The sequence below is a fragment of the Bos javanicus genome, chromosome 7 (genome assembly GCF_032452875.1).
Source record: "Bos javanicus breed banteng chromosome 7, ARS-OSU_banteng_1.0, whole genome shotgun sequence".
NCBI lineage: Eukaryota > Metazoa > Chordata > Mammalia > Artiodactyla > Bovidae > Bos > Bos javanicus.
Genome location: NC_083874.1, coordinates 15,577,975 through 15,593,773, shown reverse-complemented (window position 1 = coordinate 15,593,773; position 15,799 = coordinate 15,577,975). Strand labels below are relative to the sequence as shown.

The 15,799-nt window shown below is 45.3% G+C and overlaps 1 pseudogene; it reads left to right on the top strand.

Moving 5' to 3' along the window:
• Positions 1–282: 282 nt before the first annotated feature.
• Positions 283–843, top strand: LOC133251981 (non-histone chromosomal protein HMG-14-like; annotated as a pseudogene).
• Positions 844–15,799: the final 14,956 nt, after the last annotated feature.

The window sequence follows — 15,799 nt, the reverse complement described above, 5'->3', positions numbered from 1 at the left end:
CAAACATGAGGATCTCTCAGAGAAACAACTAAACAAAGAGGAGATAAGAAACTTATCAGATAATGAATTAAGAGTAACACTTGTAAAGATGTTCATCAGACTCAGTAGAAAACTGGATGGATTTGATGAGAGAGTCACCAAAAGCCTAGGCGAGTTGCAAGCCTCCTTCAGCAAAGGGCTAGAAACTATAAAAAAGGAAGATTTAAAACTTTTGAATTCATTTACTAAAACCAAAAATACACTCGTGGAAACCAGCAGGAAGTCAGAGAAGGCAAGAAAACAGACTGGTGATTGGATGACAAGGGTAGTAAAAGTCACTCAATCAGAAGAGCAAAAAGGAAAGAGAACAAAACAGAAAAACAAGAAAAGGGCCCATGAGGGGGCCCAACTTCTCCGGCAGGGGAAGGAGCAGCCATGGCCAAGCAGACCAGCTTCCAGAGTCCTCTCCCCACTCCCAGCACGTGCCCACCCTGCTGCCAGGGTGCCCCCGAGGACGGTCAGCTCCTCATCGGGGGTGGAGAAGGAGGAGCCCAAGAGGAGACCTGGGAGGCTGTCAACTAAACCTACTCCCGCCAAAGTGGAAACAAAGCCAAAGAAGGCAACAGGAAAGGATGAATTTTACATAGAAAAGTGCAAGCAAAAGGGGAAAGGGGAGCAAAGGGAAAACGGGGGAAATGGCCACCCAAGAGACGAAAGATTTACCTGCATCAAATGGAGAGGCTGAAAACAAGGCGAGCCCAGCCTCTGATGGAGCAGGAAAGAAAGAAGTTACGTGTGGTTAAGATCACACACCCGAGCCTATCAGTGGTTCCTGTCTACCTTCTTGTACAATACAAAGGAATATTTGTATCAATTATTTTGTAAATGCAAAGTTTTTTAGCAGCTCTAGTAGTATTTTTAAGAAGACAGAAATCCTACCTCATCCATTTTTAAGGTGCAAACGCTTTCTTTTTAAATTTGAGCATAGCTGATTTACACTGTTGTGTTAGTTTCGGGGACACAGCAAAGTGAATTAGGTATACATATATCCACTCTTTTTTTTAGATTCTTTTCCTAAACCAGAGTATTGAGTGCAGTTCCCTGTGCTATACAATAGGTCTTTTTAATCTATTTGATATATAGTATGTGCCTTTGTCAACCCTCCCTCCCCCCTTCCCCGTAAGCATAAGGTTGTCTCCCACATCTATGACTCTATTTCTGTTTTGTAAGTTAATTTGTACCATTTTTTAAGATACCACATATAAGTGATATCACATGATATTTGTCTTTCTTTGTCTGACATTACTCAGTTTGACAATCTCTAGGTCCATCCATGTTGCTGCTATAAATACTTTTTATTTAAGAGTTGAAATGATTTCCTGGTTGGTTGAGTTTTGGGGGGGTTTTTGGGTACAACCAGAAAATACTAGTATATTGAATGTGGGAAATTTCGATTGTGTTTGGTGTCATCTTAATGCTCCATAGATGGGTTAGCTTTTATATCCTATGATACAAAGCATATTAAATGGCAGTTTTGAGTCAATAGTGCATTTAATGTCTTAAACTTTTTTTTTTTTTTGGCCGTGACACGCAGCATGAAGGATCTTCGTTCCCTGACCAAGGATTGAACCCATGCCCCCTGCATTGGGAGCATGGAGTCTTAGCCAATGGACTGCCAGGAAAGTCTCATTGAACACTTTAAATTTCTTCTCTCTCCCTGTTGTTTTTGGGTAGAATTGTTTCCCAAAGCAAACCACTCCTTGATCTTGGCTCTCTAGTCAGAATTTTGTGCACTCTGTAACACCTTGGGTCATGGTAGTGCAATTTTCCTAGTAACTTTGCTAATGTGCTGTGAACACATGAGAAACTTGAAAAACTTCAGTATTATTGTATGTGATACTAAGTTGTGAATTAGTGGGACTTATGATGTAACAACATATCCACATTTGACTCAATTACAAGCACTGAAATTGAAGCTGTGATCAAAAATCTCCCAAAAAACAAAAGCCCAGGACCAAATGGCTTCATAGGAGAATTCTATCAAAGAATTAGAGAAGATCTAACGGCTATCCTTCTAAAACTCTTTCAAAAAATTGCAAGGAACACTTCAAATTCATTCTATGAGGCCACCATCACCCTGATACCAAAACCAAAGACAACACAAAAAAACAAAACTGCAGGCCAATATCACTGATGAATATAGATGTAAAAATCCTCAACAAAATTTTAGCAAACAGAATTCAGCAACACATCAAAAAGCTCATATACCATGATCAAGTTGGGTTTATGCCAGGGACACAAGGATTCTTCAATGTACAGAAATGAATCAATGTGATGTGCTATATTAACAAATTGAAAGATATAAACCATATGATAATCTCAATAGATTCAGGAAAAGCCTTTGACAAAATTCAGCACCCATTTATGATTAAAACTTCTCAAAAATGGGCATAGAAGGAACCTACCTCAACATAGTAAAGGCCATATATGATAAGCCTAGAGCAAACATTATTCTCAATATGAAAAACTGAAAGCATTCCCCCTAAGATCAGAAACAAGACAAGGGTGTCCACTTTCACCACTATTATTCAACATAGTTCTGGATGTCCTAGCTACCGCAATCAGAGAATAAAAAGAAATAAAAGGAATCCAGATTGGAAAAAAAGAAGTAAAGTTCTTAGTTTGCAGATGTCATGATACTGTACATAGGAAAACCCTAAAGATAGTATAGAAAATTACTAGAGCTAATCAGTGAATTTAGCAAAGTTGCAGGATACAAAATCAATACACACAAATCACTTCCATTTCTATATACTAACAATAAAAAATCAGAAAGAGAGATTAAGGAATCAATCCCATTCACCACTGCAACAAAAAGAATTAAATATCTAGGAATAAACTTGCCTAAGGAGATGAAAGAACTGTACACAGAAAATTATAAGACACTAACAAAAGAAATCAAAGATGACATAAACAGATGGAGAGATATTCCATGTTCCTGGGTAAGAAGAATTAATATTGTGAAAATGACTATACTACTGAACACAATCTACAGATTCAATGCAATCCCTATCAAATTACCAATGGCATTTTTCCCAGAACTAGAACAAAAAATTTCACAATTCATATGGAAACACAAAAGACCCCAAATAGCCAAAGCAGTCCTGAGAAATAGAATGGAGCTGAAGGAATTAACCTTCCTGAATTCAGATTATACTACAAAGCTACAGTCATCAAGACAATATGGTACTGGCACAAAAACAGAAATATAGACCAATGGGACAAGATAGAAAGCCCAGAAACAAACCCATGCACTTATGGGTACCTTATTTTTTACAAAGGAGGCAAGAATATACAATGGAGCAAAGACAAAGTCGTAAATAAATGGGGCTGGGAAAACTGGACAGCTACATGTAAAAGAATGAAATTAGAACACTTCCTAACACCATACACAAAGATAAACTCAAAATGGATTAAAGACCTAAATGTAAGACCAGAAGCTATAAAACTCTTAGAGGCAAACATAGGCAGAACACTCGATGACATAAATCAAAGCAAGATCCTATATGACCCACCTCCTAGAGTAATGGAAACAGAAACAAAAGGAAACAAGTGGGACCTGATTAAGTTTAAAAGCTTTTGCACAGCAAAGGAAACTATAAGCAAGGTGAAAAGACAACCCTCAGAATGGGAGAAAGAAGGAAAGAAAGTAGTGCCCAACTCTTTGCAACACCATGGACAGTAGCCTGCACCAAGCTCCTCCGTCCATGGGATTTTCTAGGCAAGAGTACTGGAGTGGGTTGCCATTTTCTTCTCCAGGGAATCTTCCCAAACCAGGGATCGAACCCAGGTCTCCCTCATTGTAGACAGACGCTTTACCATCTGAGCCACCAGGGAAGTCATACAAATGAAACAACTGACAAAGGATTAAGTTCCAAAATATACAAGCAGATCATACAACTGAATGCCAGAAAAACAACCCAATCAGAGTGGGAAAAAGACCTAAACAGACATTTCCCCAAAGAAGACATACAGATGGCTAACAAACACATTAAAGGATGCTCAACATTGTTCATTACTAGAGAAATGCAAATCAAAACCACAATGAGATGTCACCTGACACTGGTCAGAATGGCCATCATCAAAAAGTCTACAAACAATAAATGCTGGAGAGGGTGTGGAGAAAAGGGAACGCTCCTGCACTGTTGGTGGGAATGTAAACTGATACAGCCACTATGGAAGACAGTATGGAGATTCCTTCAAAAGCTAGGAATAAAACCACCATATGACCCAGCAATCCCACTCCTAGGCATACACCCTGAGGAAACCAAAATTGAAAAAGACATGTGTATTCCACTGTTCATTGCAGCACTATTTACAATAGCTAGAACATGGAAGCAACTTAGATGTCCATCGACAGATGAATGGATAAAGTTGTGGTACATATACACAATGGAATATTACTCAGCCATAAAAAGGAACACATTTCAGTCACTTCTGATGAGGTGGATGAACCTAGAACCTATTATACAGAGTGAAGTGAGTCAGAAAGAGAAAGATAAATATTGTATTCTAACGCACATATATGGAATCTAGAAAGATTCTGAAGAATCTGAAGGTACTGAAGAATTTATTTACAGGGAGGCAATGGAGAAACAGACAGAGAGAACAGACTTATGGAGATGGGGAGAGGGGAGGAGAGGGTAAGATGTATGGAAAGAGTAACATGGAAACATATTACCATATGTAAAATAGATAGCCAACAGGAATTTGCTGTATGGCTCAGAGGTTCTGTATCAACCTAGAGGGGTGGGATGGGGAGGGAGATAGGAGGAAGGTTCAAAACGGAGGGGATATATGTATACCTATGGCTGATAAGAGTCAGACACGACTGAGCGACTTCTCTTTCACTTTTCACTTTCATGCACTGGAGAAGGAAATGGCAACTCACTCCAGTGTTCTTGCCTGGAGAATCCCAGGGATGGGGGAGCCTAACGGGCTGTCGTCTATGGGGTCCCACAGAGTCGGACACGACTGAAACGACTTAGCAGCAGCAGCATGGCTGATTCATGTTGAGGTTTGACAGAAAACAACAAAATTGTGTAAAGCAATTTTCCTTCAATAAAAAAATAAACTAAAAAAATTTCCCCCTGCGTTTTCTGAGTGTTATAGCTTTTTGTCTGTTTGTTTGTTCACTGCACTGGGTCTTCAATGCTGTGCCCAGGCTTTCTTTAGTTGCGCTGAGCAGGGGCTACTCTGTAGTTGCAGTTTGTTGCGGAACACAGGCTCCAGGCAGGCAGGCTCAGTAGTTGAGGTTTGTGTACTCTAGAGGACAGGTTCAGGAGGGGAGTGTAGGCTTAGATGCTCCACAGCATGTGGGATCTTCCCAGACCAGGGGTCAAACCCATGACCTCTGCATGGCAGGTGGATTCTTAATGACTGGACCACCAGGGAGGTGTCTACTTGTGTACTGTTCGTGCTAATGATATGTTGGGGCAGTCAGAACTGGGTTTTCCATGGCTTCAAGCACCAGGCTGAAGGGCTTGGACTTGCTCTACAGAGCATTGGGAAGCAGGGGCAAACCAGAGAATCTTAGAAGACCTGGGTGGATGACTAGGAATTGAAGGCTGGGACAGGTTATATAATTAAAGCTATGGTTTTTCCAGTAGCCATATATGGATGTAAGAGTTGGACCATAAAGAAGGCTGAGTACCGAAGAATTTATGTCTTCGAACTGTAGTGCTGGAGGACTCTTGAGTGTCCCATGGACTGCAAGGAGATCAAACCAGTCAATCCTAAAGGAAATCAACCCCGAATATTCATTGGAAGGACTGAAGCTGAAGCTTCAATGCTTTGGGCCACCTAATTCGAAGAACTGACTCACTGGAAAAGACCCTGATGTTGGGAAAGATTGAAGGCAGGAGGAGAAGGGTTCAACAGAGGATGAGATGGTTGGATGACATCACTGATTCAATGGAATGAGTTTGAGCAAACTCTGGGAGATGGTGAAGGACAGGGAAACCTGGTGGGCTACAGTCCATGGGATCGCAAAGAGTCGACTACGACTGAGCAACTCAACAACCGCAACAGACACTGCCCAAAGACCCGTCCTCTGAGAATCTCTCTGGTTTGCAATTTTCTGAGAAGCCAGCTGCTCATCAGACTGTCCTGCAAACATCTTAATCCCCGCGTAGCTCACTCATCCCTCCCTGGGGAGATACTCGGGGGCAGACCTTGACTGGCTCCATCGCAGGACTCCTCCGCGCCTCGCACAAGGGGACCCTTTGCGCACCCAAAAGGGAACGCGGTCTGCAGAACGTTGCTGCAGTTCAGGCTGTGGCCACGCGGGGGCAGTAGTGTCAAGGTCAAAAGTCTGAGAAAGGCGCCCGGCTTTCTGGCGGCTGCAGGGGATCACGCGAGCTTCCGAGGTCAAGACTTCAGGCTTTTTGTAAATGAATTTGGGGGAAACCACCACGATCCGTTTTTTTCCCACCTGCCATATCCACCAAGTAGCTGTGTCTCGCAGCCCAGCAGCTGGTGGAAGTTAGGCAAAACCTATTAGTTTCACCTCTGCTCCGAATTCTCCTTGGCGCCCACCTCAATGGGGGAATCTCTCTTCCCTGCAGCCCCCAAACCCCACCACACCGCATCTTCGTTTCCTCCCACTTTTCCCCTTGTTCCATCTGCTCCAGCCACACTGGCTTTTGGGTTCCTCAAATCAAGCTCATAACAGTGTTTGATTTGGGGCAGCTTTGATCCCTAGAAAAACCCATCTTTGTGGTCACTTTGTAAACATATAATTTAAATCATACCTTTAGAAACAAGAGTTTCCGTTAAGTGTTCGGTTCCAAGGATAGCTATCATGTTACTTATACACCTGTCAAAGCGGACTATCATTTTCAAAGAGGTCAGTGAGTGCATCTTTGAGTCCATTCAGAAGTGCGGTGAATTGAAATCTCTTAAATATTGTAGATAACATTTATACAACGTAGTATATTTTAATTCTTTCATCTTAAATGCCTCCACCAAGCAAATGCGTCTGAAATCCTTAGCAGCTGTTACAAATCTAAAAATTAAACATATACAGGGGTTTAAAATGTCCTTTTAAACATTCTGATAATTCTTCTAAAGTCAGTCAGATTATCATATCACTTTTTTAATGTTTATTTATTTATTGTTGGCTGTGCTGGGTCTTCGATGCTGCGTGGGCTTTTCTCTAGGTGCTTCAAGCAGGGCTCTCTAGTTGTAATGTGCTGGCTTCTCATTGCGGTGGCTTCTCTTGTTTCGGGGCATGGGCTCTAGGGCATGAGGGCTTCAGTAGCTGCAGCACATGGGCTCAGTGCTTGCGGCTCCCAGGCTCTAGAGCACAGGCTCAACAGTTTTGTGGCACAGAGGCTTAGTTGCTCCGTGGCATGTGGGATCTTCCTGGATCGGGGATCCAACTTGTGTCTCCTGCGTTGGCAAGTGGACTCTTTACTGAGCCACCAGGAAAGCCCTCATATCACTTTGTTATCACAATGCTTCTCTCCCTCTAGTCATTAACAAGTGCATAGAGCCCCCACCTGCTTTTTTCCTGTGGTGGTGGGTCAGGATTGGGCTTCCCTGGTGGCTCACACAGTAAAGAATCTGCCTGTAATGCAGGAGACCTGGGTTCGAAACCTGGATTGGGAAAATCAGTTGGAGAAGGACATAGTAACTCACTCCAGTATTCTTGCCCTAGAGAATTCCATGGACAGAAGAGCCTGGCAGGCAGTCCATGGGGTCACAAAGATTTAGCTCAAAACCTCCGTTTCCTTGGGCTTCCTTGGTGGCTCAGACAGTAAAGAATCCTCCCACATTACAGGAGACCAGGGTTCCATCCCTGGGTTGGGAAGACCCCTGTAGAAGGGAATGGCAACCCACTTCAATATTCTTGCCTGGAGAATTCCATGGACAGACGTGGGCTACAGCCCATGGGGCCTCAAAGAACCTGAAGGGACTTAGCATCCACACAGTCCCTTTCCTTCCACCTGCCTTCCACACCAGGGTAAATTCGATGCTTAGGTTCCTCTGTTGGCCATCTTTGAAATTTTCCTGCAATATACTTACCTCTTTATTTCTTTTTCCACCAACTGTAATTGCTTTTGCTGTTCCAACTGGGTAATATCATAAGTGTTTTTCAAGGCACTTCTTACATGCCAGGCACTCCACAGTATCTCTACAGATTCACCCATTCAGTACCCGCAACAACCACAATCAAATCTCAGACAGGTACCCTTACTCTCCCCATTTTGAAGAGGAGAAACTGGGGCCCAGAAAGGTTAAGACACTCTCTCCAGGTCACAGAGCTTTGCAAGCAGCAGAACCTGAGCTGCCTCCATTTACTTTTATTTTTTGTTTTGAATCTCGTGGGAGATGAGTAAGTTATTTCCCCTGTGGTTGTAGCTGAGGTTTATCAGAACTCACCCAGTGTACACTTCAGACTTGTACATATCATTGTATGCAAATTTCACATCAAAGAGAAGAACTGTAAGCCAGTATCGAGCTTGAGTTAATGGTATAAGCACTGAAACCATGGCAGGGAAGTGTGCAGAAGTCTCCAACATATTAAAATAGGTAAAAAGTAAGATGGATGAGTGAGTGGATGGTGAGGTAGATATTAAAGTGTACTAAGTAGCTTCAGTTGTGTCTGACTCTTTGCGACCCCATGGACTATAGCCCACCAGGCTCCTCTGTCCGTGGAATTTTCCAGGCAGGAATACTAGAGTGAGTTGCCATTTCATTCTTCATGGCGGTGTTCCCGACCCAGGGATCAAAACCATGTCTCTTACATCTCCTGCATTGGCAGCCAGGTTCTTTACCGCCAGTGCCACCTGGGAAGCTCCCAGATATTACAGCAAATATATTCAAATGTTAATTGCAGTTCCTAGGAGCTGGTGTGTGGGCGTTTGCTGGACAATTCTTTCAACTTTGCTGTGTGTTTGAAATATTTCAGAATACGATGCTGGGACCTCTGTCCTGCGTTCCTCACAGGAAAACCTGTCTTCTCCCACCCAGACAAGCAAAAAGACACTCACACTCAATGTATCCACACTTGGGTTTGTCCAGTTCCCCCAGAATGGTTCCTCTCCCTAAGTTTCTTCCTTGGCATTGAGTTCCCAAAAGTTAGGGGTTGTCAGAGATTCCCCCATCTCACCACTGGGATCCAAGATCTCCCTTAGGGTGACCAACTGTACTTCTGGCTTACCCAAGACTGAGGGAGTTCCTGGGATGTAGGACTTCATGTGTTAAATCAGAAAAGCCTCAGGCAAATGGGCATGAGTTGGTCCCCTAACCTCTCATTCCTGCCTCTTAAACATGGTGAGTGAAAGTGAAAGAAAGTGAAGTCGCTCAGTCGTGTCCGACTCTTTGGGACCCCATGGGCTGTAGCCTACCAGGCTTCTCTGTCCATGGGATTTTCCAGGCAATAGTCCTGGAGTGGATTGCCATTTCCTTCTCCAGGGGATCTTCCCAACCCAGGGATTGAACCTGGGTCTCCCACATTGTAGACAGATGCTTTACCGTCTGAGCCACCAGGGAAGTCCCTTAAACATGGTAGGTTTATACAAATTGCCACTGCCCTTTGTGCTTAGTCGCTTCAGTTGTGTCCGACTTTGCAACTCTATGGACTAGAGCCCGCCAGGCTTCTCTGTTCATGGGATTCTCCAGGCAAGAATACTGGAGTGGGTTGCCATGCCCTCCACCAGGGGATTTTCCCGACCCAGGGATCAAACCTGGGTCTCATGTCTCCTGCTTTGGCAAGCAGGTTCTTTACCGCTAGGGCCACCTGGAAGCCGCTGCTGTAGTCAATAATACACACAATAGTGACGAGGATAATAACAAACAGTGGCAGCCGGCTTATCGCAAGAGCTGGCTATGGACAAGTTCCTCTTCTGCACGTTCCATGTGGCAGGACTTGCGATGCACACGACACTCAGTGTTGAACATCGCCTGTGTGAAAGATGAAAAAGCCAGGCACAGAGAGGTAAAGCCCCAGCCCACCATCACACTGCTGACTAACAACAGGGCAGCTGGAGTCTGAACTCAGGCAGACGGCTCAGCCACCTCCAAACAGCTATCCTGGAGAGCTGACTCGAACATACCATCTGCCTGAGGTTGGGGGTGAGGGTCCCCCTCACTGTAGACTCACCTTCCATCAGCAATTGTCTGTGTTTTATCAGAATGGTTATTTAGGTAAATGCTGCTTTCCTGAATAAACAAAATCTTTATTAGCTTATCATTTTTAAAGATGAATTCAATAAAGAAATTAATAAGGTAGAAGTTAATAATTCCCCAAGGCACCCATCTCCAGAAGATTCCGCTCTTAAACTGGTTCCTGTGGGCACCAGAATTATTTCTTCTTGGTGAGCAGCAACCAAGCGCTTGCAGTTTTCTATCAAGATACAGTGTGACAGGGACTTCCCTGGTGATCCAGTGGCTAAGAGTCCACACTCCCAATACAGGGGGCCTGGGTTCGAGCCCTGGTCAGGGAACTAGATCCTACATGCTGCAATTAAGACCTGGCACAATAAAATAAAGAAAAAAGTATATATAAAGGTGTGAAAGTGTTAGTCACTCAGTCATGTCCAACTCTTTGTGACCCCATGGACTGAAGCCACCAGGCTCCTCTGTACATGGAATTCTCCAGGCAAGAATACTGGAGTGGGTTGGCATTTCCTTCTCCAGGTGATCTTCCCAAGCAAGGGATCGAACACAGCTTTCCTGCACTGCAGGCAGACTCTTTACCCACTGAGCCACCAGGGGAGCCCTTATTAAAGATATAGCGTGATAAATAATAGATAGGTAGGTAGATAGATGGGCTTCCCTGGTGGCTCAGTGGTGAAGAATCTGCCTGCCATGCAGGAGACATCTCTGCTCTGGTAAGATCCCCGGGAGAAGGAAATGGCAACCCAATCCAGTATTCCTGTCTGAGAATCCCACAGACAGAGGAACCTGGCAGGCTACAGTCCATGGGATCGCAAAAGAGTCAAACACAACAGAGTGACTGAGCATGCACACATTTACAGATAAAACTCTCGACATCCCATGGACTGTAGCCCGCCAGGTTCCTCTGTCCATGGGATTTCCCAGGCAAGAATACTGGAGTGGGTTGCCATTTCCTTCTCCAGAAATAGATAGATAGCAGTAGTTAAATGGATACAGATAGATATAAACAGATACAGAGAAACAGATGATACAGATCTGTCTGTGACTTGCTTTTTCCTAGATTGATCTTATAAAAACACAGCTTGGACCCTATCCTCCAAACCTATCGCCTTCCAAATCAAGTCCACACTCCATGGCTCCACACCCTTGTCCCTGGGACCCTTTTAGCCCCTGATCTCCACCTCCTGAAACCTCCCACCTCAGGCTCTCCTCACCACACATATCAGTCCAGTGCACTCCTCCCTCCACTGACTCGTTCTTGTCAGAAGTAATGTTAACCCCATTCTCCCTTCTCCCCCATCAGGTGTAGATTTCTTGTCCACCCAGATCTGCTTTTGAGGGAATTCCTGGACTGAAGGTGGGAGGATACTTGACAGATTAGAGACTTGGGAGTAGGTGATGGGGGTGTATGTAGAGTCCAGATGTCCGGGAGGCTTGAGGAAGTGGTATGGCATTGAAGTCAGGCACTCAAGGACAAGGAGGTGGGCAGAGAGTGGGCCAGAGGAAGGCACAGCAGGTGCAAAGGCCCTGAGGTAGAAATTTGTTTTGCTGTTTGGTCACTAAGTCATGTCCAACTCTTTGCAACTCCACTGACTGCAGCACGCCAGGCTTCCCTGGCCTTCACTGTCTCCCAGAATTTGCTCAGATTCATATCCATTGAGTCAGTGACACCATCCAACCATCTCATCCTCTGTCATCCCCTTCTCCTGCCTTCTATCTTTCCCAGCATCAGGGTCTTTCCAGTGAGTCAGCTCTTCACATCAGGCCAAAGGATTGGAGTTTCAAGTTCAGCATCAGTCCTTCCAATGAATATTCAGGGTTGATTTCCTTTAGGATGGACTGGTTTGATCCAGGACTCTGGATCAAATCCACAGGACTCTCAGGAGTCTTCTCCAATACACTGTCTTTGGTGTGACTTGTGCCCTGTGGCCCAGACAGGAAGGAGATGCAAACAGTGACGTATTTCCAGGAGTCCTGCATTATGAAAAATGGCAACAACATTTGGGAATTCCCTCGTGGTCCAGTTGGTTAAGACTCCATGTGCTTCCAACGCTGGGGGTGCGAGTTTGATCCTTGATCAGGGAACTAAGATCCCACATGCTGTGCACCTTGGCCAAAAAATAAATGTTTAGATGAAGCAAGCTGTAAAGGGGTGGTTGTGCTGTGCTGTGTCGCTCAGTCGTGTCCGACTCTTTGCCACCCCATGAACTGCAGCCCTCCAGGTTCCTCTGTCCATGGAGATTCTCCAGGCAAGAGTACTGGAGGGGGTTGCCATGCCCTCCTCCAGGGGATCTTCCCAATCCAGGGATCAAACCCAGGTCTTCCGCATTGCAGGGAGATTCTTTACCATCTGAGCCACCAGGGAAGCCCTGGTAGTTAGTGGGGTGGTTACTGGTAGGTGAAACCAGGAAGGTTTGGGCAGACTGCACATTCAGACTGGAGGTAAAAATATGTTGTGCAAGGGTGTCCCCTTCTTCCACTTTTCCACTGATAATTCCTGAGCAGTTGCCATGTGGGCCCCAGATTCTAGATGCCAGAGAAACAGCAGCAAACACGACCGACTGAAACAGTTCTTATCGCCCCAGACCTCATTCGTCTGGGGAGACAGACTGAAAACAAGATAAGCAGAGTGTGGTTCAACAGGCAGTGATAAGGGCTATGGATAAAACTACAGCAGGAGAAGAGGGATTCGAGGTGGGGGTGGGAGGGGTGCTTTTCAGAAGAGTTAAAGGAACTTCAATACAGTAGAGAGGCAGCCACAGGGGTAGCTGGAGAAGGAAGGATCTTCTACGGAAATGGAACAGCAAGCGCCAAGGCCCTGAGGTCAGAGCGAGGGCTCCTGTTCCAGGAAGGGAGGGTGAGAAAGCCAGAAGAGTGGTCAGAGCTGCGGCAGAGCAGGCAGGGGAGGGCAGGGAGGAACTCAGCCATGGGATTGACGTTGCTGTTGGGAAGCAAGGCAGGAGTGGACGGGGAAGGAGGCTCAGGGCCAAAGCCTGATCCACCTCCACAGACAATCAGAACCAGGTCTGGGTTCCCTGGAGTGAACAGAGAGGAGTTTGCTTAGAACCCCAGAGGTGACCATAAAGACCTAACTGAGGAGTCGCAAGTTTCATTACACACTCCACACAAAGCCTGACTTATTTTCACATGCGTGTGCTTTTGTGCTTTTTTTATTTAAAAGGTACAAAAAAATGTTTAGGTACATGTTAACTTTTAAGAAACCTTTAAGAAAAGGTTATTTTAAAACCTTTAAAAAAACAAAAAAATTAAAAGATACAGAAAATATTAACATTTGACAAGGTCAAAAAATGGTATCAATAGAACTTCCCTGGTGGTCCAGGAAGGGCTCCGAGCTTCCACTGCAGGGGGCACGGGTTCGATCCCTGGTCCAGGAACTAAGATCCCCACATGTCACACAGCAAAGCCTCTCAAAAAAATGCTATCAATTGCATCCCATTCTTCAGAAGAAAAATGTAGGCAGACAAAATTAATAATAAAAAAAAATTACTGAATAGTGACTCTCTAGGCAGACTGGTGTAATCATCTCCCTTGTGCTTTTCAGTATTTTCCGACGTTTCTCCAAAGACCATGTAATACGATAGGATAACAAATATTATAGTTTTGTGTGATCTCAAAAAATACAGAAAGAATAGAAGATAATCCTTCCAACAACCCAGACCTGCTACATGAAGAAGCAAATTTAACAATGGATTCTAATTGCTTCCGATCATTTTGTTTTCCTTTTTCGTGAAAGGAAACAGTAGAGATAAATGTGAAGCCCCTTTTCTGGACACCCCTCCTTATCCCTGAGCCCCAATTCTATCATTCCCTTCCCTGTCTCCCCAGAAAAACAACCACTTCCCTGAATCTGGAGTGAGGTCTTTGTTTTCTGGTCTGCATTTATTCTACTGGCAAAATAACTAAGCACTTTTCAAGCAAAAATCCAAACAGTACAGAAAGTATGGGTTTCCCAGGTGGCGCAGTGGTAAGGAATCCAGCTGCTAGTGCAGGAGATGCAGGAGACATGGGTTCGATCCCTGGGTTGGGAAGATCCCCTGGAATAAGAAATGGCAACCCAGTCTAGTATTCTTGCCCAGGAAATCCCATGGACAGAGGAGCCTGGCAGGCTACAGTCCCCGGTGTCCCAAAGAGTTGAACATGCCTGAGTGACTGAGCACAGCACACACCACAGAAAGTATAAAGTGGAAAGAGAATGTCCCACCCCATCCCCAAAGAATGGAAAGTAATTAACAGCTAGAATATAAATTTCACCAGCACTTGGGGCCCAGCAGAGCAGGTTTTTCCTGATCTGTCTTGTTCCCTGCTGTGTCTATGAGGGGGGGGTGGGTACACCTCCTGGGCATACAGCAGGTGTTCAATGCACGTTGAATCAATGTTTAAGTTTCTTGGATCATGCCTATTTTCAAAGTCAACTTTTTTATGTTGGCCTAACTTTAGATTTACAGGAAAATTGCACCAAAAAAATTTAAAAAACAGTGCAAAGAGTTGCAACATACGTCTCACTGTTGCCTCAATGACTAGTGTCCAGTACATGTCACACCTGTAACCACTCCAGGATTGTGAGTTGTGTTACTATTCACAAAACTCTGAATGTCACCAGATTTTCCATGAGTGCCCCTTTTCTGGTCCAAGATCCCCATGTTCAGTTTGTCCTCCCGTTTCTTGGGGCTCCTCCAGTCTGTGGTTCGTGTTAGTCACTCAGTCGTGCCCAACTCTTAGAGACCCCATGGACTGTAACCTGCCAGGCTCCTCCGTCCAAGGAATTCTCCAGGCAAAAGTACTGGAGTGGGTAGCCATTCTCTTCTCCAGGGGATCTTCCTGACCCAGGATCCAACCCAGGTTTTCTGCACTGCAGGCAGATTCGTTATGGTCTGAGCCAGCACCGGGGAAGCCCACAGTCCCTCAAAGCTTGCTTTTTCATGACTGGGCCGTTTTTAAACCTGCAGAGTTCTAGGCAGGTTTTCTGTACAGTGGGTTTCCCAGGTGGTGCTGTTGGTTAAGAATCCACTTGCCAATGCAGGTGAGGAAAGAGCCTTGGGTTCCATCTCTCCATCAAGAAGATCCTCTGGAGAAGGGAATGACTACCCACTCCAGTCTTCTTGCCTGAAAAATTCCCTGGACAGAGGAGCCTGCAGGCTGTAGTCCCTAAGGTTGCAAAGAGTGGGACTTAGTGACAGAACAACCACCACCAGCTTCAAAAGGAGGCGGGAAGGGTCGTGTCCTAGCTCCTGGAGAGTGTTTCAACATAAATTATTTGCACCTCTAAGGAAGGTTGAACTCTCTGCCCTCACGCACAATTTAAAGACCAGGAAACTGAGGTTGAAGACGACAGACTTCCTCCCTCAAGGGTGGCCGCAGTCCAGGACTGACGCCCCACCCAGCGCTGCGATAGGAGGGCCCTGGGCACCCCAAGTGTGTAGGTCCCAAGGGTGGAGATTCTGCCTGCGTGGGGTGGGGGGCAGGGAAGGAAACCGGGACCCCGAGTCACTCTCCCGAGCTGCAGTGCAGCTCGGCCAGGTTTGGGCTGTCCTCCGGGGTGCAGTGCGTCACCCCCAGTTACAGAAGCGCTACCTGCGCCCCGGAGGCGTGGTGACGCGGGGTGACCCAGCAGGAT